The sequence below is a fragment of the Pieris rapae genome, chromosome 19, assembly GCF_905147795.1.
Source record: "Pieris rapae chromosome 19, ilPieRapa1.1, whole genome shotgun sequence".
NCBI classification, from domain to species: Eukaryota; Metazoa; Arthropoda; class Insecta; order Lepidoptera; family Pieridae; genus Pieris; species Pieris rapae.
In genome coordinates, this window is record NC_059527.1 from 5,834,463 (window position 1) to 5,861,588 (window position 27,126).

Below are 27,126 nucleotides of genomic sequence, written 5' to 3' on the forward strand. Positions count from 1 at the left end.
TAACATACTGGCGACGGTATGATGAATCTGTTTCATAATCATTTAATTGTTTCTGTGCCTGAGAAACGCCGTCGTGTTTGGTCTAAGGCATGTCTAAGGATTCTTCAGTTAGTTTTCTCTGACGGTATGAGCGAATGCTAAAATGCGCACATAGAAAGTCCTTTGGTGCACAGTCGGGGTTCGAACATACGGCCTAAGGGATGAGTCACGTTAAAGCCACTAGGCCAGCACTCTTAGACATTATAATGAGGTTTTATCAATGACTAGTTGGCATATAAAGAAATTAATTACAATTAGATTTAGTCAAACAAGAGTGACTTATTAAGAGTAAAAAAACATTTTTACCATCGATGACATAAACAAATGATTAATATTGATTTATAAAAAAACGTAAGTAAAATCACATAAATTACAAGTACATATTAAAATTTCAGATTTATTTTGTTAGTTTTCTATGAATTTTACTGAAACACGCTGTACAGAATAAAACGTATTGCAAAACTGCAACCTCTAAAAACTGCTCTAATGAACTTGGTTTAATTAAACACAAAGTAAGACAATAACAAAGCACAGTGATCGACCTTTGTTTTTTCTCACAAAGCAACTTCACCGAGCGAATAAAGCATTTACGCAATTTTCTTTATTTGTACATGTTTGTTGTCTTAAGGATAATATTTATATAGCTTGCAACACGATGATGTGCAACGGATATAGAAAAACACGTTTAACAAAGTTTATTCTGCAAAAGGTACCTAATGCCACTACATAGATAAACATTTTACGTGTTATTTATAAACAAAATATATTTTTAGATTATTTTTCATATTAATGTTTGCTTAGGAATCGGACCAAGAATCTCCATAGTCCAAATGCAAAATTTAGCCAACATCTACTCCTTGCTTTAGTTATCATTATGTTATTTTTTTATCCATATAAGCTGAACAATAAGAATTCTTGTATGCTGTAAATACATTACTGTTAATAAAGTCAGTACACGGATAACAACTTATAAGTAACAAGTCACGAACATTAGATTGCCTTGAAGCTTTCAGATGTTTGAAATAAATCGTTTTTACTTAAAAGTATTTTATTACGTTCCCAATATAATATGTCAATTATATCGTGATCAGGGGCGTAGCTACCGCCGTATTTGCCGTATCAATTATACGGGGCCCCCGGGCCACGGGGGCCCCCAAAGTGTGTAAGGAAAAAGAATAAAAACTTTATAATTTATTTTATTTTACAAATGACAAAATTCTATAAAGCAATTCCTTTTTTTCCCGCCTTAAGCGTGCGTTCAAAAGTTGGCTCACTCTCTTATAATAATTGGTTGCAAGGAAATACCATCGATACTCTATTGAAAAGTGAAATCGATAGTAAAATTACATTCTGGAGAGATGTACTGCATCGTATAATTAATGTTATAATTACTTTAGTATCTTGTAATCTACCTTTGAGGAGGCATGATTCTGATTCTGGCAATTTTATGGCAATTTCACGTCTGCTATCTAACTATGATGCAACTTTAAAAAAAACTTTTTCTAAAACCGAAAGGTGAAATAAATTATTTAAGCCCTACGATTCAAAACGAAATTATTAGTTTGCCTGGTACTAACGTTAGGAACTATTTAGGTCTGCTAAATACAGTAAAGACATCTCACTTAATCTTTGTGACCAATTAAAGGCTCTAAAAACATGCTTAAATTCTGAAATTAAAAAAAATTATTCAATTAAAGAACTCATTGAATTATTGCTAGTAAAATTCAATAGTCTTGCATCCAGTTTTCCCGAGGTAATCACAGCATGCTTTTTATTCTTGGCCCTTCCAGTTACAACCGCAACGGCAGAAAGAAGTTTTTCAAAATTAAAACTAATAAAAAATTACTTAAGAACTTCGATGTCGATTCGATTCGTTCGATTGTCCATAGAGGCAGAAACTTTAGAAAAACTAAAATCATCATCAGCCATAAATGATTTAATAAATCAGTTTGCCGATAAAAAGGCAAGGAGAGTGAATATTTAAAATTCGATTTTTATTTGTAAAATGGGTAAATTATGTGATAAATAAATATTACTTCTCACAATATTTTTTTTCTTTTGTGAAAAATCTTTACCTCCATATACCTAAGGGCCTCCAAAAAAATTTTTATACGGGGCCCCGACAAGGCACGCTACGCCACTGATCGTTATTAAACGGAAAATGAGAGAATTTTTATATAAATCTTTTCTTTTGCAGATAGTGAGGTGCGATCAGTGTCTGTAATCGCGTAATCGAACGAAACTTACGAATATTCGATATATCGAAATGCTTTCATTGTGAAATCAACAAATCGAGTGGAGATTCGAATAAACCATAGACTAAGTGAAGTGCTTTGCTCCAACGCCAGGCTCTTCAATCTTCTGGCTTCTTCTTGGTAAGTATTTTAATATATACTGCTTACTAAAGTCCTAATTGATAAAAATGAATTGAGGAATTTCTATCAATATCATCACAACATTAACATAAAGTATTTACAACATTCTTAATCTACATAGTATTAAAAATAGATAAATACGTTCATTGTTCCTGTAATACTATCATTCCTTTATTCCTATAACCTGTGCCATATTAATTAAAAAGAATGAAGGGAAAAAATTCAATAATGTAAGAAAAAAAGTCGATGGTTTTGCGAATGGTTTTTCGTAAACTATAAATGTCAAAATCATGTCCTTACGCTAAATATGACATGTCAAAATTAATACGTTGTTGACATACAGACGCAAATTGTCGACACTGAGTTACAACCTTAGCTGAATGAATAAATAACTGCTGTTCACGTAATGATATAATAATTAACTATCTACATCCAATGTCTTAAATGATAAATACTTTATAAAAATAACGTGTCTGTAAGTTGCGACATAGGTATTCTCAGTTTCATAACTTTAAGGTTGAACCGAATTAAAAATGTAAAACTTTCTGAATTGCATCAGACGACAAAAATAATTTTGAATGCAATGGAAAGCTTATTGGACCGGTTATGACATCCGCTTTCTGTTTTTACTTTTATTCACAATTCGGAAACGTTAAGAATTAATTTATAAGAAGCACCCTAATGGGGTACAGACATGCCGGCGACGTTCCGTTTTCTAAAGTACGAAATAAATATAATGCCATAAACAAACGCGGAACCTTCTCAGTATGCCCGGAAGTAATATTATAATCATCACCTGTTATTTGTCACTGTCATGCATTTTTATTTCTCGGAGAACTTGGAGAAACTAATCGTAAACACAGAAGGCAACGATCACCAACCAACCACAAACTAATGAGATAAGCGCTGGACAGATACCAGTGGATCAGATTGGCCGTTCTAGATGTTTCCTTTTAGGCTACGATGCTCAGACATGTGATACCGAATGAAGAGAGAGATAAATCAAATTCTTCTATCGCAACTCTCTGTTCTGCGATAAAGTAAAAGACTGCAAGGATTTTTAGTTTCACTAACAGATAGAGTGATGCAGTGGTACGTGTATAAATGGTCAAGGTTTACAGGGTTCAAAATTAAAAACAGTCTCTCTTCGATACGCTGAAGTGAAAGTCTATTGAAACCTAATCAAACATTGATTGCGAGTATTGCATTTCTGTATTTCTATACTAAGACATATAAAAAGTGTATAATATGAATCAGAGTTCGATCATAACCAGAATGTTAGAAAATATAACTAGAGTGACCTTGATGACAACCGGACAACAATTTTCTATCAGCGAAACACGCAAATTGCAACCTCATTAAACTACCTACCTCATGTCCACATTTGTGGCATATTAAAATGTAATTTTCTTTCATAACCAGATATGATTTAATATTTGAAATCGGTTGCAAAAGATACTTGTGTTTAAATCATAGTATCAACACATGTAAAGTATTAAAATGTTCATTTTACAATAGTACAACCGAAAAGGATAAGAACAAAATTTATGGGCCATAATCAGCGTCTAAGCATTTTTATTTCTACAATTTTTTAACTTACTCTTAATAAACTCTTAATTATATATCTTTACCTCTATCGGTTTACCTCTATAGCGTTCGATTTCAGGTATTTAGTAAAGATTTAAAGTTAAATTTGTTCACCGAACATAAGATAAATAATGAAATCTTTTACTGTCCTATGCTTCGTACTTATCCGAGAACTTGGTTTTGTTAGTAAACTACTGTATAATTATTAAAATACTATTCACTTTTTTATTTGGATCTACCATTTTCAAGGACGATTATTATTAATAATAATTCAGATAATAAGACAAATCAGTTCTTTTTTTTAATCTTATTTATTCTATAAACCATACATCTTATGATGAAGTCGGCAAATAGATCAGTTCATCTTGTTGGTGTTATTATTCTCATCTTGGGAGTTACCAAACACGATATCCTTTTTTAAATTAAGCCACCCACGGTATATAGTTAGTAGCTCATTATATCCCAATAATATATTAATAGTTCTCATTGCCCCTACGCATTGTGTGGTACAAATATAAAATAATATGTCGGTATATGCAACATAGTTTAATGGACGAGTCGAATATGGCTGTTAGTTTTTAATATAGGTTTGATATTGCCTATGCATAAACAAGCCAGACAGTTTTATGTTTCATCGCCGGTATAGTCACTTGTCAAACAAGGCTGTAATTCACGCGAAACGGAGATCTTAGATAAATCCATAAAAAGTTTCATTGTTAATCGATTAATTAAAATTAATTATGCACGATTAATAAATCTCAAACACCGAGGGAACTGGGGACAGGTTTCCCTTTATTTTCTAGAAAAGCGTGTCAAAAATTTGAATAAGCATCGCATCTAGATGATGTTTATTACATCTGTCATCGATACATGAACTGTCATGTAAAAAAATGACATTTCGTGTAATATATACACTGCAATTATACTATTAATTTTAAACCTATAACCGTTATGTTTATTTTTCCTTAAATTAAACGATGGTAAAGCTTTATTTAAATCGGTTTATTTTAGTTTTGGTATGAATGAAACCGACAGAAACAAATTTTAAATTCGGAATTATTATTTCCCCTTAGTTTCACTGTCACTGATCCGGATGCTCTTTCAATGTCACGAACATCGGACAAAACGAGTTTTAATTGAGGATATTAAATATTTATATAAAACCAGTCAAAATAATATTGACAACCACCACTGCTTTTTACCCGCAATTCACATGGGTTACGAGGATAATACATGCTTCGTCATAGACTCGGTTTAAGTCGACTAGATTTTCGATAATATGCGTTTACTTTTACAAAAATTAAAATATATTGTAATTCAAGTACAAGTATATTTAGTTGTGTACTAAGTTGGTGGCTTATCCAATAATAAATTAATATGATTTACATCATCATTTGTGATCCCTTTTCAATTTAAATGTAATTGACAATAATTACATTACTAGAGATTTTTTACAGATGTAAACTTATGAGGAATTTCCTGTTCTTTGAAGCCTTGGGGTTCATAGTTAAAGTACTTATGATGTGTTTATTACAAGAATATTGCGCCGCGAAAGCTGCAATACAATCAAACAATTATCTTGGATGCATTACTTTGCTGTCTGTATGGAATATTATAACAATTCAATAAGTGAAAACTCGTTAGTTATATTTTGAGAAAGTTGCCCATATGTAATGCACTTGTATGAATCCTAAAATACGTAATACCTTTAAGGGATTGGTTAAGAGAAAGTGTTTGGGTGTGTCTAACTGGATGTATCTCAGTTTTTCTGTATTATACATGCAGTCTATGAATGGTCATAGATTAATGTATAAGCGGATATCCTGTATTGGTTATCTATATGTTAGTGATTTATGATTTTTAAAATATTAATTATACAGAAGAAATAGGATAGTCATAAAATATTATTCAACAACTTTTGAATCAAAAATAAATCAGTAAGTACACTTAGACTAAAAGCGTCATAGACAGTTTTGTTCTTTTTTAAAGTCGACGATCTACCTCTTTGAATTTTACACTAAATGATACAGTTTCATGGATATTAGATATTAACAAAAATCCAAACGTTGACCTCGTCGTTACAAGAAGCTATTTACACAAACCATTTAAAATTTATTGTAAACCGAAACGTGTTTACAAAAGAGTTTTGACAGCCAGAAGTCACAGATTAAAAATATAATATGTCTATTGACAATCATGACAGATGAATTAGCTAGCGTTAAAGTGTTTGATTAACAATTTATCATAATAAATAACAATTATTTTTAACTCAAGAAATGTATTAGTAAAGTTTTAAAAACATCAAAATGATAAATACTCGTACGTGTGACAAAAAATAATGACGCCATTTGCAACGAGCGACGTCGTGATTTAACGCGACTTTACTATGTTCTAAAATATTTAAAAAACTTATGATTTGTAAACGAATCGATAGTCTAAGTCTAATTAGGTTTTTGGGACACTGAAAGCCGTTCGAATGGTATTTAATATCGAAAGCGTTTAAATTAGTAAGTTCTCGCGAAATCTATGCTGCGAGATAATTAGGCAATCAAAATATATACCTCGACATTGCTTCTAAACTGTTCATTCACATAATTTTACTGAGATTAATTGTACCTATATAATTTGGAAAAAAACCTTATGAAATGTAGTAAGTTCACATATCATCTATTTAATAGAAAATAATTTGACATTACTCTGGTAGACGAGCGCTACAGACTACTTTATCCAACTTCTGTACTAATAATAATAATCTGTGTAATATATTGAAAAGTACGTTTATTAATCTGGCGTTTATAGGAGTATTAATATTATTATTTAAATAATTTAAAAGAACGTCTTGTTAATTGAATATGTATTCATGATATGAAGTAACATACCAAGACACCAGGAACCAGAAGAGTTTGATGCCGTTTATGGCACTAGGTAGCTTTCCTATGTCTGGTCATCAACCGAGCTTTGAAGTTCTTTGGAAAGGGAAACTATACTGGATTTCGATATTAATGCTTGTTTCGAATATGTTCGAACTTAGAAATACGCGAACTACTTTGGCCCTTGTCCTCGCGTTTCCTCTTTATAAATGTGTATGAGACATATGTTCCTTATTTTTTGTGGGCGTCAGATGCCGGATTTATTTGTTTATGAGTTTAATTGCTATGACTGCACACGGATGGAGAGGTACACTCTTAACAACTAACACGTACCAAGTAAGGCTTTTTTCTATAATTACTGCTAAATCAAGGTATTTAAACTTGTTTCACGTATGTTTTTTAATAAAATAACATAGAAGTGGCGCTACGCCCGTCTAGGCCTCATTTTTATTATATTTCGTAGTCATTTGTTTTTTTACTCGTAAGCAAGATCAGCTGAGTTTCCTCATCATATTTTCTCTTTTACGAGCAAATATTAAATGCACATAAAGTCGATTGCTCGCAGATTGCGAATGTAAGTTAGAATCAAACTTTTCACACTTAAACGTGGACTTGAATATTATGAGTTTTGATGTAGTGTGTATAAGTGTATGTATGTGGATTAAAGTAGTATTAGAGGCTAACATTCAAAAGAATAGGATTGTTCTAGAAACCGAAGAAGTTTCATAGCAACCGCGTTTGGCAAGTGTAAATAATTACATAATATGCTTCGTAATTCCCTCTTAATGTATAGTTTACCAATCAAACCAACAGACATATAATCGCAACGTCGTGACTATAATATTCTTGAAGTTTATTTAAATTATATTGTGTATTTGTTTAATAGATGCAATTAACAAGTAATCTTCCTTTCGCTTTAAATAAAGTGTTATCTCGTAACGTGAAAATTATAGATGTGCAAATACTTGAGTATAAGATTTTTTGCTAACAATTTAAAGGTGCCTCCACATCTGACGAATATGCCGTGAATGTGCAAACTCAAACTCAAATCTCAAAAATATCTTTATTCATATAGGTAAAAATGTACACTTATGAACGTCAAAAAAAGAAATTAAATTAATTGTAAATTTACATTTACAAACAGTTTGCAAGTCAAGGGCGTAGAGCGGGTAAGAAGAACTGGCAAGAAACTTTCAGCCACTCTTTTCAATCGCCAAGTTTTTAATACAAATTGTTTGAACTGGACTATATCAATCTCAAGGATCAAATCAAGCTCATTTAAGTATTCGTAACATTTATAAAAGGCTTTATTAATTAATTTACTTTTAACGAGGGCTTTGAATTTATTTACTGATAATGCAGCTCGCGAGCCGTTTCCGTGCTACGCGCGTGCTGTCACGCCAAAGGTTTGGTGCACCTCTTTAGCGCAACACATGCAAGGCTCGTAAAAGGCGCGCGTGGACATTCGCGGCATATTCGCCAGATGTGGATGCACCCTTATATAGGAATTATTAGACACAAGTATAATTTAAATACTCTTCTCATTGTTATGCCACCCATTGGTTGAGTTAAGTTAGTTAGTTGTTAAGCACAAGCTTCGATATAAGAAAACAGTGCATCCAAATGTATTTTCAAATTATCTACCTAACCTGATTTAAATAACGAAGAATCTGTGGTATCCAGATCAATAGTAGTTAAATTAGACGATTATTTACATGAAACTACGCCAGCACTGGCCAACAAAGCAGAAATATACCTGCCTGTATAAAAAAAATCTATTCAGTTATAACGTTACATTTGTAGTTGTGAAAATGAATCTACCCCAATCAGCCTCATGAATAGTTGAGGTGGATTGTCAATAGCCTCAATATTAAACTTGTTCCCGATGGTTGCGTCAGCTCATACGACACCTCGTGTACCAATATTTAGCGAGTTTCACTATCATTACCGTCAATGCAAATCGTCAGTGAAATCGCAAACATCTGTTTAGGTCGTGATGACAGCTCGTGATCACTTCGTTATGTTATAAAAAAAATATGCAACATCGCAGAGACTAGTGTCATCACTTACTTATAAATTCCGTAAATTTAAAAGTTTCGCAGATATTCAAACTTCCTACGTAAATTATAGTTTACTGACTCCAATTGCTGGATGATGAACACCCGGAAGCACTTTTTCTTATAAATAATATATTATAAAATATTTTATAAGCAGATATCTATCAAAAAACAACGTTTAAGTAGTGTAACATTGGTAAAATCACAATTGGTATACAATTCTAAGAATTATTTTGATTCAAACCATGTCACTTAAATATACCTTAACGGTGTATAATTAGACAGCCGTGAGACAATAATAACATCATGTAACTACTTATTTAACTGTTAAAGCCTGGTTATTATTTTGCTATATGTGGTCTTCGAAAATAATTTATAAACTTGTAATATAATCTTTATTAAAGTAATTTTGGTTTGAGTAGTAGTATTTTTATTTTATATTATATTAAATTATAGTTTTCCCTTCGTATAAGTATAAAAAACGAAAGGAAAGGAGGCATGTATGTAGGCATAACAAAGGGTTTTAATCATGAAACAAATGAAAGAAACAATTAATGTGTTTTGTAGCGCCTTGCTATGATTTCAGATAATGAGATTAAATTCAATGATTTGCTTCAGATAAACTCCTGTTTATTAGTTTATTTAAAAATGGCGCAAGACGATTAGTATTGGATAAACGATATAGGATTATGATAAACGATAGGATGTTATTAAGTCATTCAATTAAAAATATACCTAGAAAATATGACACGCAAGGTATCCATAGACAATGAAAGTGCAAGCATAAATATAAGAATAAACTATAGATAATGTAGAATTGTAATGGTCAATAAATTTTGTAATCTGTCTAATATTTTTTGATTTAATTCGTTACAAAAACTTCTTTATAACGTTAGTATAGAATTAATTATATATCAAATATTCCCTATTAACATCGCTCGTAACTAATTAAACACAATTAATATAACACGATCACGTTAAGAAACCTCTTAATTAATTGAACGTAATTTCGAAAGTTTGACAAGCTATATATCAGTTGTTAATCTAACTTTCAATTCGTCAATAAACTGAGTAAGCACATTTAAGCTTACAACTTTTACTTGGCATTGAATACTACCAGCTGGTATGCAACCTTCAACGACGGTCAGAGATAATCACGGTTTAAATTAATATTGTAAGCAAAGTTACAAATACTTAAACTTGTTGTCAAAACAATGATAGAGACAATTACGAGCCTCTGTCTTCTTAGTAAACTTTATTCTTGGCGCAACAGACAGTCTTTGCAGAGGCTATTTCAGCGCAGAGGAATCAGTCAACCATTGAAAAGCAATAAGGCTGGCTTAATTACCCAGGGCCAAGTGTGGGAACGGAGTCCAAAAAAATTAAGTTCAAGCATGTATATGTATGAAATGAGATACTTAGACATTATGACATTATTATATAGACTGTATGCAAATAATACCTCCCATTTGTTAAACGTGAACCAGTCATACAGTGAGTACCCTAAATTATTAGCTTCAAAGTACTGTTATGTTAAAACTGCCTATATTTGATTATAATTTTGAATTTGTCATATTAAATGTTTATATACATGGGGTATACGTACGACCTCCGAGCAATTGGCGGCAACATTCTTCACTAATGCTAGACAAATTAAATTATAAACTGAATGTTTTTCGTTTTGTTATCGTATAAAAAATATCTGCCTTTCGTACGCAGTGAATTTAGATGCATTTGAACCGTTACTTCTCAAACCGGATACGAATAGTTGAGCTTTGAAAGTCCAAGTTACGTAATATGTTTAATTGATTGTCTATTTGTATTCAATGGGTTGCTATTTCCGAAAACGTTTGGTTATTACTACTTTGTAATAATTGATATCTAACATCGCGCAGGAACCAGTCTAAACATTTTTGTTTCGAAAATGCAAATCTCGTCTAAAGATTGCATAGTTCCCAGGTAGTTTACCTCATTGTTAAATCTTGTTAGTGTTAATCCTTTCACAAAATTATAACTTTAGTTTTTATCTGTTTTGTATAAGTTTTAAAAAATTAATACGGCTTAAAAACGTGTATGTTCTGTTTGTTACATTCCAGGAAATTAATGTACACTGGACATGTAGCACTATTAATTGTTGTGCATCTAATAATCTTTGTAAGGCACAGTAGGATTGCCTGGAAGAGTGAAAAGCTTGGTATAAGGTAGTGTATAATGGACTGGTGAACAACTCGAAACTGTTGTAACGCCAGGAATCTAATTCAGATTATCTTGTTAGCGATAGAGAGAGCAAATTTTAATTAGTGTTACTCAACTATATTATATATATGGTCATTACGAATTTCATACATAGAGAAATTCAACATGCGCCATTACGACAATTCTCACACCAGAGAAAGACAAAATGCAAGTTTATTATTCATTGTTATGTAATTCTCACCTTTGTTATATATATTATATAAACTTTTGCACCAAAATATTATTAGCGAAAGTTTGTCTATCGACAAGTTGTCACTTAATCTGAAACAATTTTGTCAGGAACCGAACCTGCGATTTCCGGTTCATACTAAGAAACAGAGACACATACACAGAAATATCTGTTATATGGCAGAGTCACTCAATTAGCTTTTAAATACTTTGTTGTGAGTTATAAATTGGTCTTTCGAATTGTAATCATGTTATAAGAATATTAGAAGAAAGGAGAACTGACTAACATAGTTATCTCGAATATCATCTAGACAACGGAACGTATGAACTTTCATTAAAATCAAAAGAAAGATACTTTATCGACTCATTTTGTCATATTATAATTCTCTATACTCTATACGTACACAATTCGTATGTTAGACAGTATGTACATATACTAATTCGTTCGTTTATTCTTAATAAAAACAAATTCGATATTCCGTTATGCATTAGTCGGCGGTAGAACGCCTACACTAATTACCTAAGGCTAATACTTTTTATGTGAGGTCAAGAATCGGAATAAACACGATAGCAGAAATCGAGAGTTGTCGTGGGTGCTTGTGGCCCTGAGAACAGTTTTTAATTATACAAGCATGTACAGTTATACATAGCAAACTTGGGCAAATTTTTTCATACAAGTAGTGGCTATAGGCTGAAGCTCCAATTAGGTATATTAAAGTTTGCATGCTGCGTTATGTATATTTTGTGTAGGTTATATGTATAATCTCTTTATTATAGTCCTGTATAATTAAGTGCTACTTTATAAGCTGTTAATAATACTAGTTATAATAACCAGTATTTCTAAATATATGTATATCAGTTTCGTTATAGTTACAAAACATTTAAAATGTCAGGTTTGTCATGCACAATAAAGAAAAAAACGTAAGCGAAAAATCCAGATTAAATACCAGATTCAAAAAATATATTTTGTTTCATTTGGAGTAGAGAGTCTGGGGCCGTGGGTTTAAGTTGGCGCCTAGGAGTACGGGTAATATCAGAGCTTCACTCGCTCATCGAATAAGTATCACAATACAGTGTGACAGCATTAACACGGACCAAACTTTTGTGAATTTGTTTTACAATTTTTTATTTTTTAATTATTATTATAACTATTGGGGTTAAGAATATTATAAGTACTCATTGGTTAATTAATTTAAAAATGTATAATTATATTCGTGATACATTAAAAAAAACAATCATATATTTATACTTCCCATTTAGATAATTTAACTAATATGATAATAGGCTGAAATCACGCAAAAATCGAATTATATTTTTGTGAACATGAAATAGACATTAGAAATAACCTTACAATCGTAAATTATTTTATGATTCGTGAATATATCATTAAATGAGGACGTATGTTCTTACATTAACTTTAAATCTTACTTATTAATGTAGTTGGATTATAAGTGGTCCATTAAATCATAAAATTACCTTAGCACGTTACAAGGTAATACGAAAGAGTTCATATTATAGCCATACAATGTGCAGAGGCGATAAGAACCTGAAGTTATCGTGGTTGGTAACACAGAAGGTGGTGAAACAGAAAATAGTGTCCTCGAAACTCCACACGGCAATAAGAGAGGCAATACAGAAACCGTTGGTGAAAGATAGTCTGCTACTTTTACTGATTGTGATGCTAAGAGATGAGATACTGACCTCAGCAATGCCAAGTTAGGGGTTTTCCTTTATATAAGGAGGGAGGGATACATTTATTAGAAATATTTATTTTATAAATAATTCTAATATAATAACTAACCTTAAAATGTAATCACTAAAATCTATTATTAAAAGGAGTCCCTTTAGCCAAGGTTCAGAAGATACTGGCAGCGTTCCCCCTTTGAATAGCTAGACTAGCTCTTTGTCCGAGGTAGCTGCCAGCTCTTCGGCCTCCAGTGATGTCGACTAACCTAAAAAATAAATATTAAAATTATTTAAACAATTATTTCATAAAATACGCACGATTCTTTGAACTAATTAAAAACTAAAATATCAAAAACCGTAACTATCTCTTAAACCGAGTGTTTTATAACTTTAGAGGGTTTTTGATCGATATATAGGAGTATTCTGTAGGAGTTTGCATCACACACTAATAAATAAACAAGGGTATTTTTAGGGCAGGGTATTTTATGTTTTCAAGCTTTTTACGTGCACAGCTCCCTATATAATTACAGCTTTGTATAATAACTATGTATAAATAATAGTTTTACGAACTTTCTAAACTTAGACTTATCAACATAACTAAGAAGACAATTAGGATTATTACTTCGAAAGTAAATTCCAGTATTATCTCAATGAGAAGTGACATCATCTCTAATGAAGCACACGATGTATAATCGGTCGTTGACCCGCGCTTTTTCTAATACTTTTTATCTCGCGTCGGAAAGTCTTTTATTTGTGGTCGTGACTTTAATTTTCAATATATTAGAAATGGCGATGATTTAAGAAAAGATCTTTAGATTATCGATTCTACGTTACTCGTTCTTATGTCAGTAAGTGAGTCACTACAGATCCTTTAGCGTAATAAATGACAGTTCTCCAAATTTGCCTATTGCTAGAACAGAGTTTAGACTATAGAAAACCACTCTTTCTTTCCTAAATCTGATGCTTGACGTTATGTCCGGAGTATCACATCAGGCTTAGAAAAGCTTTTTCTGCTTATTTAAAGTTTGAAGGCTTTCACTATTACCAATCACCTATCCTTATTCAAAAAAATCGTACAACCTGAGCATGGTGGCCAAGTGGTTTAAATTTGAGACTCTCATCAAGCGTTCGATCGCCAACTCAAGGTTCGATCTCCAGCTCTGCACCAAAATGGACTTTCTGTCTTTGTGTGCATCATATGCGTAAAGAAAAACATCGTGAGGTAACCGAGCATGCCTTATAACAACAGATTCGTGGGCATGTGTCTGGCACAGAAGTTTGGGTGAAGGCTTTCCTATAAGAAATGAACGAAACAGACTCAGAAATCTGAAGGCAAGACCAGTTTTGGAGCCATTGGCTGCCCAACCGCAAGTTTATAAAATTTTCTTTCAAATGTCAGAACTAGGATAATACACACACCTAATACCACACCAAGACACACCGGAAATACGGGATGTACTTAGCATATGTTCATAAAAAGCAGTTAAAAGCTTTGCAATGTAATTTTGACCTGATGACAAATACCGTTACAACGATATACTCCTAATTCTGCCTTTAACACCTAATGTTATACTGATGTTCAGCTCGACTGCATAGTTCCAAATGTGTAAGCATGAGAATAGATTCTATATCAAGTTGATAAAGCTGAATTTGGCCTGACGAATTTCGTGGAATGAAAGTAATTTGCAAGGCTCTTCACCTATTGAGTAACAGTTGAACAATGCCATTGACTAAATATAACTAGTTTTACGTGTGTATTTGTCTCCCTAAAATATGAACCGTCAACCGAGTACCTTATTAATACTAAAAATAATAATAAAGTGATGTGTCTTTAGTATTAAAGAAAAGGAGAATAAACACTCGTAGAATCTTATTCTTAGCATAATTTGAATAACTATTTTTATTTTTTTATTTATTTTGTAACTTAACTACAAACTTTTAGAGACCATAATTTTCGTGTGTTACTCAAAAGTTAGATTACTATTTAAAATAAATTATTTTGAAATATAAAAAACGCGTCAGGTTAGATTTATAAATAGTTAAATCATTTTGAGCGTTCTATGTTTTAATTATTACATACATATTTTTTTAGTTAATATACGTCAAATTTTACCAAAAAATATTACAGATTATATACATATAAACTAATGGTTTTTATATAATAAATATCATAAACCATTTATTTTTATACATTAATCTTCATATGGGAAATACCTAAACTATAAAAATATATAAAAAATTTGTATAACTGTAAATAATTATGTGTTAAAACAAATTGTTGCCTCATACCCCTTTTTTGCCTCTTTACTTGAAAACATATAACTCAATGGTAATTAGGTTACTAACATAGCCATTGCGGAACTTTGTAACCGCCTATTTCTTAACAGTAAGCAATTACTGTTTAATTAACAAATTCCTAATTAATTTGTATAATCATCAACTAATTTGCTAATCTTCATAATCGTAAATAGTACAAGATGAAATCAAGGCTATTTACACATAAACATCACGTAATAGTGTTTTAAATATTGTAACAGCTGTAGGTAGAGCCAACGCCATCTATTGATTCTGGATCAAAAGTGATAATAAATTCGATTCGACAAAGTCACGGTATTTAGAATTATTTTTTGATTATAATATATATACACTGAAATGTATATATACACACTTCTTTCAAATGATGTAATACACACAACCTTCTTGATTTTATCAAATCGCATTATGTTTTCATAATAAGTTTATGCATTTCTTGGAATTTCCTTATGTTCGAAAATTTCAGAAAAATATCCGTTTAACACATAACTTAAAAAATAACTTCGCTGTAAAAACTCAACGTATGAATTAAAATCATTCAAATAATAATGTTTTTACATTAACTTAGTACACGTTTTCGAACACAGTGAGTTGTTGTTGTTGTTGATGAGTTTTCCATACGTCTATCGTTTTCTTTTTACTCAATACGAAACAATATATTCAACCTAATGGTAAGATTCAATAGATACTTAGTGTGAACTATTCTTTGTATACGTTTTAAACGCCACTCTTAATTAGCGCTAAGTCTCGACTCCGATTCTTACTTAAAGCTTCATCGTTTCTACAGTTCATGCGTCCGTACGAGTCGTGGAACTTAGAGGTTCTGAAATGAAAGTTAGGCGATGCAAATGGATAATCGTTTCACTCTCACATACTTGTTTAATGATATGGGAATATTCTCTACAATTTGCAGTTTGCACTTAGGAAGATGCTTCTATAGTTACACGTATCCATTAGAAATTAAGAAATAGCTAAAATATTCATAGGTTTTATGGGAGTCATTATTGATTAGCTCACCCTCGAAAACTCCGTTCCTTCATTGTAGGTTTTTTTCCTTTACCAACCATTACCATTTTTCTATGCTATTGCATAGATTGTTTATATTCACAATTATAGAAATTCCACAGAGAAACCTAAAAAACTATATTTTCTTTTAATCTAAAAAAATCACTAATTTGAGAAAAATTACATAAAATCTTTCAAAAAAATTCCTACGAGTTTAAGGAATAAAGAAAAATTACTTGAATTGGTCGAGCCGTCTTCGAGTTCTGCGCCTAGCAATATATTTTGCGATTCATTTTCCTTTTTATAGATTATGTGTCAGGGTAATTTACTTTCCTGAATTAAAAGTAAGTAAATGTTTAGCTTACAGCAATCAGCTTATGATCAGCGGTAGATACGTTAAACTAATTTTTAAAATATCTGAACAAACTGGATTAGTAAAACAATTTAAAGTAAACAACAATTAATTACACATATTATAACAATATACGTTACACCTAAAACTTTACATATATATAAGTTATGTTTCCTTAAAACAAATTTTGTATTTATTCAAAACCATTTTAGTAAGTCGGACTAAATGCCAAATGAATCAATCGATAATGTAATTAAAACGTAGCTCCTGTTGTTACAACTTTAAAGAAAGATATATATTTTAAAGAAAGTTGTATATTTGATTTGACAAGTATTCTAGTTTATTAAAAAGTATCCCATAACTTCTTAAATTTAACTATGAGTCACTGAGGCACAGCTGAAGTCTTGCAACAAGTTATTACATATTTAAAACAACTTCAATACAATTGTGTCTGTAAGGCGTGATCGCCACGCCTAAATTCTTTCTGACTAGTTTCATGTCACCAAGTCATTAAAATATTTGTCATTGCTAACTCTTTTATATTTCAATGTAAAGATATGTAACTTCCGCAAAGCCTTCACAACCGTGGCCAGTCTAGTGTTTTGTTTGCTGTATACTATATAGGCAGTAGGAACATATTATTATTTTCCGACTATATTATTTGCTGGTTAGCAACAGTAGTAGACTTCCTAAAACAAAAAATATAACATTAAAAAATTCTTTTACTTATAATTTATTAAGTATAATTAATGTATTACCACTTTCCGAGACTTCACTAAAATAATTAAAAGATTATTTTTGACTTTGTAACAGTAATAATAAACATCATTATACAGTTTTCCTTTATTAGCAAATGACTATTTCTATTCAACCTTATAATATAGCAATAAATAACACAAGTAAAAGGTGAACAATATAATCAGCCTTAAGAACAAGGTTTTACCGCGTTCTTAAAACCACAGAGTAAGCATAGTGACTAATCAATAATCAATAATTTTTTATCCTTATCGTCCGTTCCTTGAACATAGCTAAAAAACCAAATTAAATAGTGTTTATGATGTGATATTTTAAAATTCCTTCCAATATGTTGTCCTTTTTCTTATTATATTCACGCTCTTCATTCCTGTGGCGTTGTTGGTATAATTTCAGCCTATGTCCTCTGAAAAGCGTCAGATAAGGCCCGTAAAGGGTAGATGAGAATTCATCTGGGGATCTGGTATTACTTCCTATAAAAATATCTGTGTTAGTATTTTTTATTATTTATTTCTCTTGTTCAGAAGAAATAATAAAATTGTTATTTATTTATTTTATTTATTTAAGTATTCCTACAGCTAATACATTAAACAATAACCAAACAATTACATTACACACAAAAGCCAAAACGGAATACACATATAAACAGAAACATAACATAACAGTTTTACAAAGCACAGAATCGAGATCGGTAAATCAAAACATATATTCAACATGAAACAACAAACAAAGCCATTATTGGTAAAAGTTACCTGAATTTTTTAAAATATTTTTTTAAGAATTTTTTAGTCACATTAAATATATCGATTTGCTGGTAATTTATGTTGTAATCTGTAGGTATGCGATACATAACCGTTATAAATACAAGAAATAATACAAAGAATATATATATTTTATTACACATGTAAAACAAATAATTTTAATCTAACATTCTGCCCGTAAATAAGCTAGTTAAAATATTATACAACATTTCTCACCGTCTAGGATTTCTCTAATTAAAATCAGAATTCTATGAATCAGTTATAAAGTGGGAAAAATGCACCATTTAAAGCGTTTGTTACGATAGTCTATTGTTTTAAACCGGACAACAATTATTTACCGAATACGTATTATTGATTACCTGTGATCTTATTCATAAGCAGAAATAATCGGACTTCCCAGTAAACGAGTGGGTTTACCGGACAGGTAAAAAGAAATCCCACAACCCTTAATGAAACGGAATCTTTGTCACAATAATAACTGTGTTACTTCGTGCTAGTGTGGATGTTGAGCGATAAAGTTCCAGGAAAATATGTTTTTCTGCTATTCACTATAATAACAAAACAATCGAGTATTGATACAGTGTAATACAGGCAGTCGCATCGGTAATAAAAAATCTCTAGGAAATCCGAATTTTGGTTAAAATTAACAACAAAATAAGAAAGAATATATTTTGGGTGAAAACCTTCATTCAATTATGAGTTTTTCATGGGCGAAGTTTCCGCATTTTCTTTAATACTATTATCTTTATTATCTTTATGTAAGTTACAAATATAACGAAATTAAATTTGCTAGTGTTGTCTGGGCGCATAGCCATAAAGCCATTGCCTCCCTAATTATTTAAGTTACCTAATTTTTTGCAATCTTAATCTTACTAAGTAGAAATAATAAAAAAACTTCAGAACAAAATCAAAAATAATATCAAGCATTAACTTACATACCTGTTATCGAAACATATCAAATGAAATCACATAAAATCGATTACTAGGACGCCATAAACCCCACGTGCATTAGATCTTAAAACGTTGCAATTTGGTTCAAGCAATTGCCAATAAACCCACGCAATTACAGGTCATTTACCTTAGTGACGATGGTCACTCACCATCTTTACAGTTATACCACCAAAAATGGTTCAAAGGAAGCCAATGTTGTGTTTTAATTGCACTTGTTGAGCTGGCAACACATTTCTAAACACAGATGATGTCTATCCGTATGAAATTTTTATATGTAATAAGGTTTTAGTTTCTGTTATTGAATTCCAATTTCAATTAATTTTATTATTCTATAAGGCAAGGAAGCTCTCGTCACCAGCGTAAGCTGTATTTCTGTATGTTAGTATTTCTTTAGCTAGCTATTCCGTGACTCTATAAACCAGAATCCATAGACACCCAACGACAATAGCTTACGCGCAAGTGCATTATCAGCTTTTTGAAGGCAAAATAATAAAAAGAGTAGTGGCCATTAAATACGAAATGATTTCATTTACCACTTTTTCTAGACGTTACTTTCGCCTTTGGCAGGTTCGCCTCGGTTAGTTCTTTATTCGTTAATGTTTCAGTAGTTTGGTTTGTGGTTATCTTTAATGAATGTTTTCCATAATTTCCTAATACGCTGCAGTCAGAGTTGGGGTAGGTTAATATTAAATTTAATTTACAAAAAATCTAATAATTAATAAACATGATAATTACACAAAATGTTGTCTTACAACAAAATGTGCTGTTAAGTAATAACAAATCTTTCTCCAATATAATGTCCAATGTAAAGATAAGAAGGCTGTTTCTATCTTCCTTGAAGCCATTTTGCATTTCAATCTGAATCAAAGCCAAAATAACATCGGCTTGATGATGATAATCAATCATGTTTTTACGTGCTTGTCCTTCGCACGAAGCAATTTCGACCATTCTATTCAGTAATTATTTAATGATGGACTAGTCTGTTGTTATAATACCGAATTCTAGAGCACATCACAACTCGATAAGTACGTCAAATAGAAACAATCAGTCAAAATTAATCTGGTTTACTCTAAACACTCTCGTGCCATATTACAGCAAGTTGTGCTCATTTTATTAGTATATGTATTTCTAAACGTAAATTGTGTGTCAATTAGGACAATAGGACAATGCGCTCATGTCATATTATAACATTTAGAGCGGTAAACTTAAAGTAAAAGACATCAAGACTAACCTTTTATTTATTGCATTTTAGGAAGATTTACAGTATTTTAACAGAATGTAAATTATGATTACAATAAAATAAAAACAATAATTACAAATCTCCATCTTTAGAATGCTTTTAAATTTTTTGCTCCTACCTTGGTATAGCATTCTAATTAATTACTACAACCACTACTTAGGCTCGACTTGTTTAAGCTCTCGCGGAATAGGCTTCAAAGGAGTATTAAGAATATCCATCGCGCATAATAACCTCAGTCATGAGCACACCTCAAATACACACCTTCACCTACCTACCCTCACTTTCACACCATCACACAACACAGCCGATTTAGGTATTACTTAGTTAAATGTGTTTAATATTTTTAATCCCTAGTATAATTGGTTTTTCTTAGTTATAATTTATGTTAGGTGTAAATAAATGAATGTTACAAATTATTTTTAGCAAACCAAAGCTTATAGTTTGTTTTTCAAATAGGCACTTTAACCAACCTCCTTACTAAGCAATTGTCTAAATGCTTCTTAAAATGTCAAACTAAAAATAAATTTCAAAGTCTGACAAAGTTTTCAGTTCTAAGTAGACGACCATTTTATTAAGACCGATAAATTCAGAAAGGTACGAAAAATTAACAGTTAAATAACAAACAAGACAAGTAAAAAAGAGCCTAGCATTACTCATTTAGAACTAAAGCCTATATAATGCATTACATAAGATATATAAGAATCGAACCACGGACTCACAAGTACTAACGTACACATTTAAAACTTGTCAACAATAGTCTGGTTGATGGCCAATTCATAAAGCCTTTGACTATTTGTAATTCAGTTCAGATTAAACTCAAAGTCAGAACGAGGTCAGCTGGTGTCACGACACCACGAGGGCGGATTGTGAAACCTGTTCAATTTATTTCACTTACCTGCCAAATGCAACGTTTTAAAGATACATTTTCTTTACGATATTAAAGCCACTTTTTCGCGCATCTCGAGCATGACAATCGATATATACTTGCATCAAATTGACAAAAAGCTTTCAATAAAATATAAATTACTTACGACTAAAGAAAAGTCTAAGTGCCTATCAAGCTTTAAAAGCCCGGCAACACACTTGTGAGCGTTCTAGTAATGTGTACTATAATTGTTTTCTGCCTAGCTTTTGGTTACTCTAAAGTTATATTTACTCATTTTTTACACAATTTTACAACTCATTAAAATGGTTACGATATAAACAGCTTGGAAATATGCTTGTACGATCAAATAAAGCCTAGTTTATATATTTGACATCCCTTACAAGCACGGATGCGAGGTACATTCCACGTGAGTCACGAATATATTGTGTTTAAATTTGCTCAGCTGGTGCACAATTTGGTATTCAAAATATTACAGTGACTAACAAACCAGTTTTGAATTAAAAGGATAATCTAGATGACGAATAAGGAAGTCTTTTAGGTGTTATAATTTTAATTTGTATTTAATCAATTTGTATAAATAGTTTTCAATTCATGATTATAGTCGAACTTATAGTGACTAAAGGAAAAATTTTAATAAAGGATTTTCACATATACCACCGTACAATCAAGACTTAAGAAATTTAATATGATATCACTCTAATTATTAAGTAAGGTGCTACTTTATTCTATAAATTGCTAAATAATCAAGTACAGAGCAGTGACCTCTTACGGGACATTAAAATTGTCGTCCCCTTACTTAGTCTAAAATCATCAAAATTTTCCAAATTCCTTCTTCGAAAACGAGCATATTATTATATATATAGCAGTATTTCAGGAACCTCTTTTTAAAATTCTACGCGATTTTAACGGATTAAACAGTACTTAGGATCTGAATTTATTCAGCAGTAGGCTGATCAGTTTTAAAGAAAACATTGCTAACCTAACCTAACCTAATCCGCTGTTTTGCTTGTAATTTTTTATTTATCTATCTAAATTCTACCCAAAGCCTTTTCCTTGCTAAGCAAACTTTCTTCTAATCAAGAACTATCAGCCCACATATAACAATTTAGCAATTATAACATTGCGCTTAACACCTAACAAATGAATACAATAGTTTTCATTTAAGGCTGTATTGCATATGCTCATGATTCAAACACACCCACGTGAAGTATGGGAGGAATTTCATACAACTTAACCTTTGATGAATTACTTTTACTGATGGCATCATCATATGACGTCATTTGATTTTTTCGGCAGACAAATTGAACGCGATTCATTCTATTAAGACCAAAAACATAGACGTGTTTATTAGTTATTCATCTAATTGTACGGTCAAAACTATCTAATCTACACAAAGACTGTGAGAATATGAATTTATTTAAATAATTTAATCGTTTTAGAAGCTTGGTTTATAAGAAGTTTTTAAGAAACCTTTTTTACCACGACAACTTGTGATCAAATGAACAAAAGTTCCGGTTTTTTATCCAGGACGGAGACGGAAGTTAGTTGCATGTTAAATGATGCCTATGACACTGTAGCTGAGCTCGTTCACTCTTATTTTTTGCTAAAATCTCAGAGTACAGGATATACTACAGGTGTACATGCAGTCCCCTACCCTTTATCGTTGCTTTTTCTATTGAAAATATGCTTGAAAACATACCTTATTAAAAAAATCAAACAAACGAACAATGAGACTTTCCTGGTGTTTTTAACTGCCCCCTAGATAGCATTTGACTATCCACGCTACGCAATGTGTGATTGACTTGAGAACGTCTGGTTGTCTTCTATTTCCTGCAAGTATTTTAGGCGTTTAAACGCGCTGGATATAAGGATCGCTACCCAAAAAGCTTCAAGGGCTCAGGTGCTTCCCACACTTCCGTAGAACCTTCAGATTCTATGTGGGCTACACATTCCTTCTTGTACGTCTAATAGGTTGTTAATTTAATTAACTCGACTTAAGCGTATGTTAAAACTAGTTAGTCAACATTGTATGCAGATTTTGTTCGGTTACGTAAGTAACAGGCATGATCGGAATTACCTAATATTGAATACTGCAACACGCTTCGCTCTGAATGTTTGATTGTGGTCACTTGAAAGGTACTTAGCACAAGGTTCATGCAAATTTAGACCTTAAAACTATCAACACACATGCATTGACTAACAATTATTGGTTGCAATACTCGGCCTCGCATTCGACGCTTTTGTGCATAAATTTTCTTTTGAAATTGTTAATTGCCATCAACTTCGAGTAACCTAAGTTCATTAATAATGCACAATTCAATAACAGCTGCATGAAAATCTTTTATTATACGATTGCTATTCGTTTACCAGTTCAATGGTAAATCAGAAAATGTCAAAGAGAACCTTTAATAAATTGAAGATTCTAATTTACAAATTTAGGATAAACACGTGATATATCAAATAAATAGGACGTACGTATGTATAGAAATAACGTCTCTGTAATATATGGACATGATCAGTATTTATATTTTATTATTGAAGGGATAAATGCCATACTAGATTTCGATTAACTTCGTTTACGTTGACACCCCTACAGTTTATTATTAACCTAGCATATTAATCGTGCCATCCTATAGAATTAGTATTCTTATCGCATCACAAAATAACTTGAATCCCGGCTAAGGTTTTTCTATATAAATGTGGACTGGTTTAATAAGAATATTTTATAAAGTTTTATAGAATGTATTACATAGGCAAATGACAGAGCTTTTCTACCTTTTGTACTTAAAAAATGATGCGCGGTGATGAATACTCAACAATTTCAAGTTTAAATCTAAGTAAGTTTGTACGTTCAAATCCAAATTAAGCCTGAATCCGGTAAATAATTTAATTTATTATGACGGTGAAAGTATAATCGTTTCGTTATTTAAAAGAAAATGACCTTGGTAATGCATTTTTGTTATAGTTGCTAAGTCGGCCTTTAGTATTACTGAAATTTGATTGTTGCTAATACTGTAACTCTAATACTGAGCTGCATGTGGTCATAGGTAGACCTGAATTTGAATGAATGAACAAAAATTTAGTACAACACACAACAAAGCTACTTTTGACTGTATAGAACTGTGCGTAATCCTTACACGAGTTCAATAATAATTTATTTACAACTCTAGAAATATTATAAATTTAATTTATGAAATTACCAAAAAAAATTGCCATATTCATTAGCTTTTCTCATACCCTTTACATTTACATCGCTCTAGCTAAGAGTCGAGAAACCTTTTAAGCTGCGAGAGAAAACGGGGAATGGAATATTTTTGACGCTGGATTGTGCGGGTCCAATGCACAACAAAAAGGTTATGTTGGGCAGCGGCGATTATTGTCTAGAACGTATAATCTCATAATCTCTCCCAACAACTATGCAAATTCCGTATCGTTCAATTCTTCAATATAATCGGCAATTCTAATTAAAAAGTTTACCTTTGATTGCATTGAGCCATATAAATAATGTAATTTAACTAATTGCATTTTCTAAATGGAACCCTGGCTTCGCAACGTAACCAGACTTGAAAAAAATACCCAAACCTTTCTTTAGGAATCACTCCCGTTATTGGTGAAGACAGTCAATTCCATGTAACAGTTCTAGGTTTTATCTCGAACAGATACATAGTGAAGCATACGTTTTTATATAATAGATATATAATTTTTTGGATGCGCTTTCAAGTTCTACAACTTTTCTCCAGAACTCAATCGTATGTTTTTTTAAGGTTATGAATTGGTATATCGTTCGACCGTTCCAAATCCCACTACCACGAAAGTCCTTTCGATTTCGATTACATAGTCTACGATACAAATAACGAGGCATTATTTTGGTAAAAGAATTTTCGAAATTTCTTCAGAAATTAATCCAACAAACTTTAACTTCAGTATTAAAACATATATTAGTTGATCAACGTTTTTGCTAATCAATACGGTATATAAATAATATGATAAAAAAATAATTACCGTCCTTTAAGGTTGTATAAACTGGTAAGCAGTATGCCGTTGGTCTAGTATGCGGCTAGGTTTCCTTTCACATCTAGACTACATGACTGGAATGTCTGCATAACGTAGTTATTTTGATTTGTTGAAGCCTGGTTTTTACAGTGAATAAATACGATTACTTTTTCATTTCTATTTAATGATATACATATAATGATACAAAGATTTGTATATCTATAAAAAATAATATATTAAATTAAATAAAAACGTGAATATGTAGTTTTTACCTTATCGAATGATTTTCTAAAACTTCATGTACATTATTTACTATAAAACCTTTCTCGGCACAAATATACTAGAATTTAATAATAATAAAAGTCAATAAAAATATCTATTTATACTGCCACAATTTTAAGTAAATGAGTATCGTAGACTAATACCAAACACATATTATTTTGATAAGGAGATTAAAAACAGACATTTAAACCCGGAATGAGAAATGTCCAATTCCAAACTTCGAATTTGAAGTACACTCCCGCGCTTAGCATTACCAAAAGAGTAATCGTGTGTCCGAATTTCCTGCAAATGATTACGTTATTAGTATTTACTATATTATTCTAGTAATGCTATTGAATAGCGGTATTTGCATGTTTATTTCTCACATTGATTGTTCATCACGAAACTATTTGTATACAGGCCGATCTCTTAATCGGAATATTTTGCGTATGTTCTTTAATATCTGGGATTTTTCACATGAAAAAAAAGTGATACATATTTTTAAGCAGGGTCACAATCCCACATATCCTATTGGTTATTTTAAGAAAAAAACATTACGCCATTGAATAATCTCCTTGGTCTAAGGCCAAAATATAACCTTTGTGATCCATCGACATCCTGAATTCTGATTATTTAACTCAAGAGAATGTGTTAGTGAGGTTACATGGCATAATACGTTTTGCATTTAAATTGTTATTTGAGCGTTTTGAATTTATATCTATACATATAATAATAAAATAATAAATAATAAAATTCTTAATTTGTTTAGTAATATGTACAATAGGATTCAGATTGAGACATACAGTAAAAGTTTCTACGTATTTGGATTTCAACTATAGGTAAACTTAAATTTTGCCATTAAGTCATGTCATATTCATATCACGAAATAGAAATGAAATATGCAATATTTCAATAATCAGTGGAACACACCGTGTCTTGTAAACAATACTAACAATAAATGTTTTCATAACTGTTGTCTTCGTCAACTGAAACTGGAGTGTTTTGTCGGATCGCGTAGACGTCAACCCTGGCTTGTGATAATTCCCTCCATAAAAAAAGAAAAATGTCAACGCCACGACCATAAACAAGTGTTTTCGGAACTGTGAGCTGTGAAAATGATTGGTGGAGGGAATCTAGTAAGGGATGTGCGATATAGGAAAACACCGCGGACACCTAGGTCTGCGCATGCGCGGTACTATTACACTAGGTCTATTATAGGCTCTCCATTAAGTAGAAGAAGGGATATAGCAAGGATAAGGTATAAAATATAATCATTTTTAAATTGTTTTTCTCTAATTTTATTATATAAACCAAGGGATTTTGTTTTTTGGTCAAAGATCAAAAATTTCGGCAATGTTTGAGTCTGACTAGAAAAAGTTTACTGCAGTGTTCAATAAAATCTAACAAAAAATATATTGTTCGTTGATTGGTTAAGTAAAACAATCCTTGACCCTTGGCCCTCGTGAGGAATCTGACATTTACAACCTTTGATGCTTCTTCCATTCTCTTGAGGCATCTCTACAATACATTACGCAAATATGCCGCTTAAGTCGATGGTTTTATGGATTATCTT

The 27,126-nt window shown here is 31.5% G+C and overlaps 1 protein-coding gene across 1 annotated transcript in view; it reads left to right on the plus strand.

Moving 5' to 3' along the window:
• Window positions 1-27,126, plus strand: part of LOC110998535 (filamentous growth regulator 23) — a 54,157-nt gene that overhangs the window by 12,377 nt on the left and 14,654 nt on the right. Inside the window, exon 2 of the mRNA XM_045632343.1 lies at window positions 2,237-2,414. The gene's annotated coding sequence lies outside the window, so the exon portion shown is untranslated. The remainder of the gene's footprint in view (window positions 1-2,236; window positions 2,415-27,126) is intronic.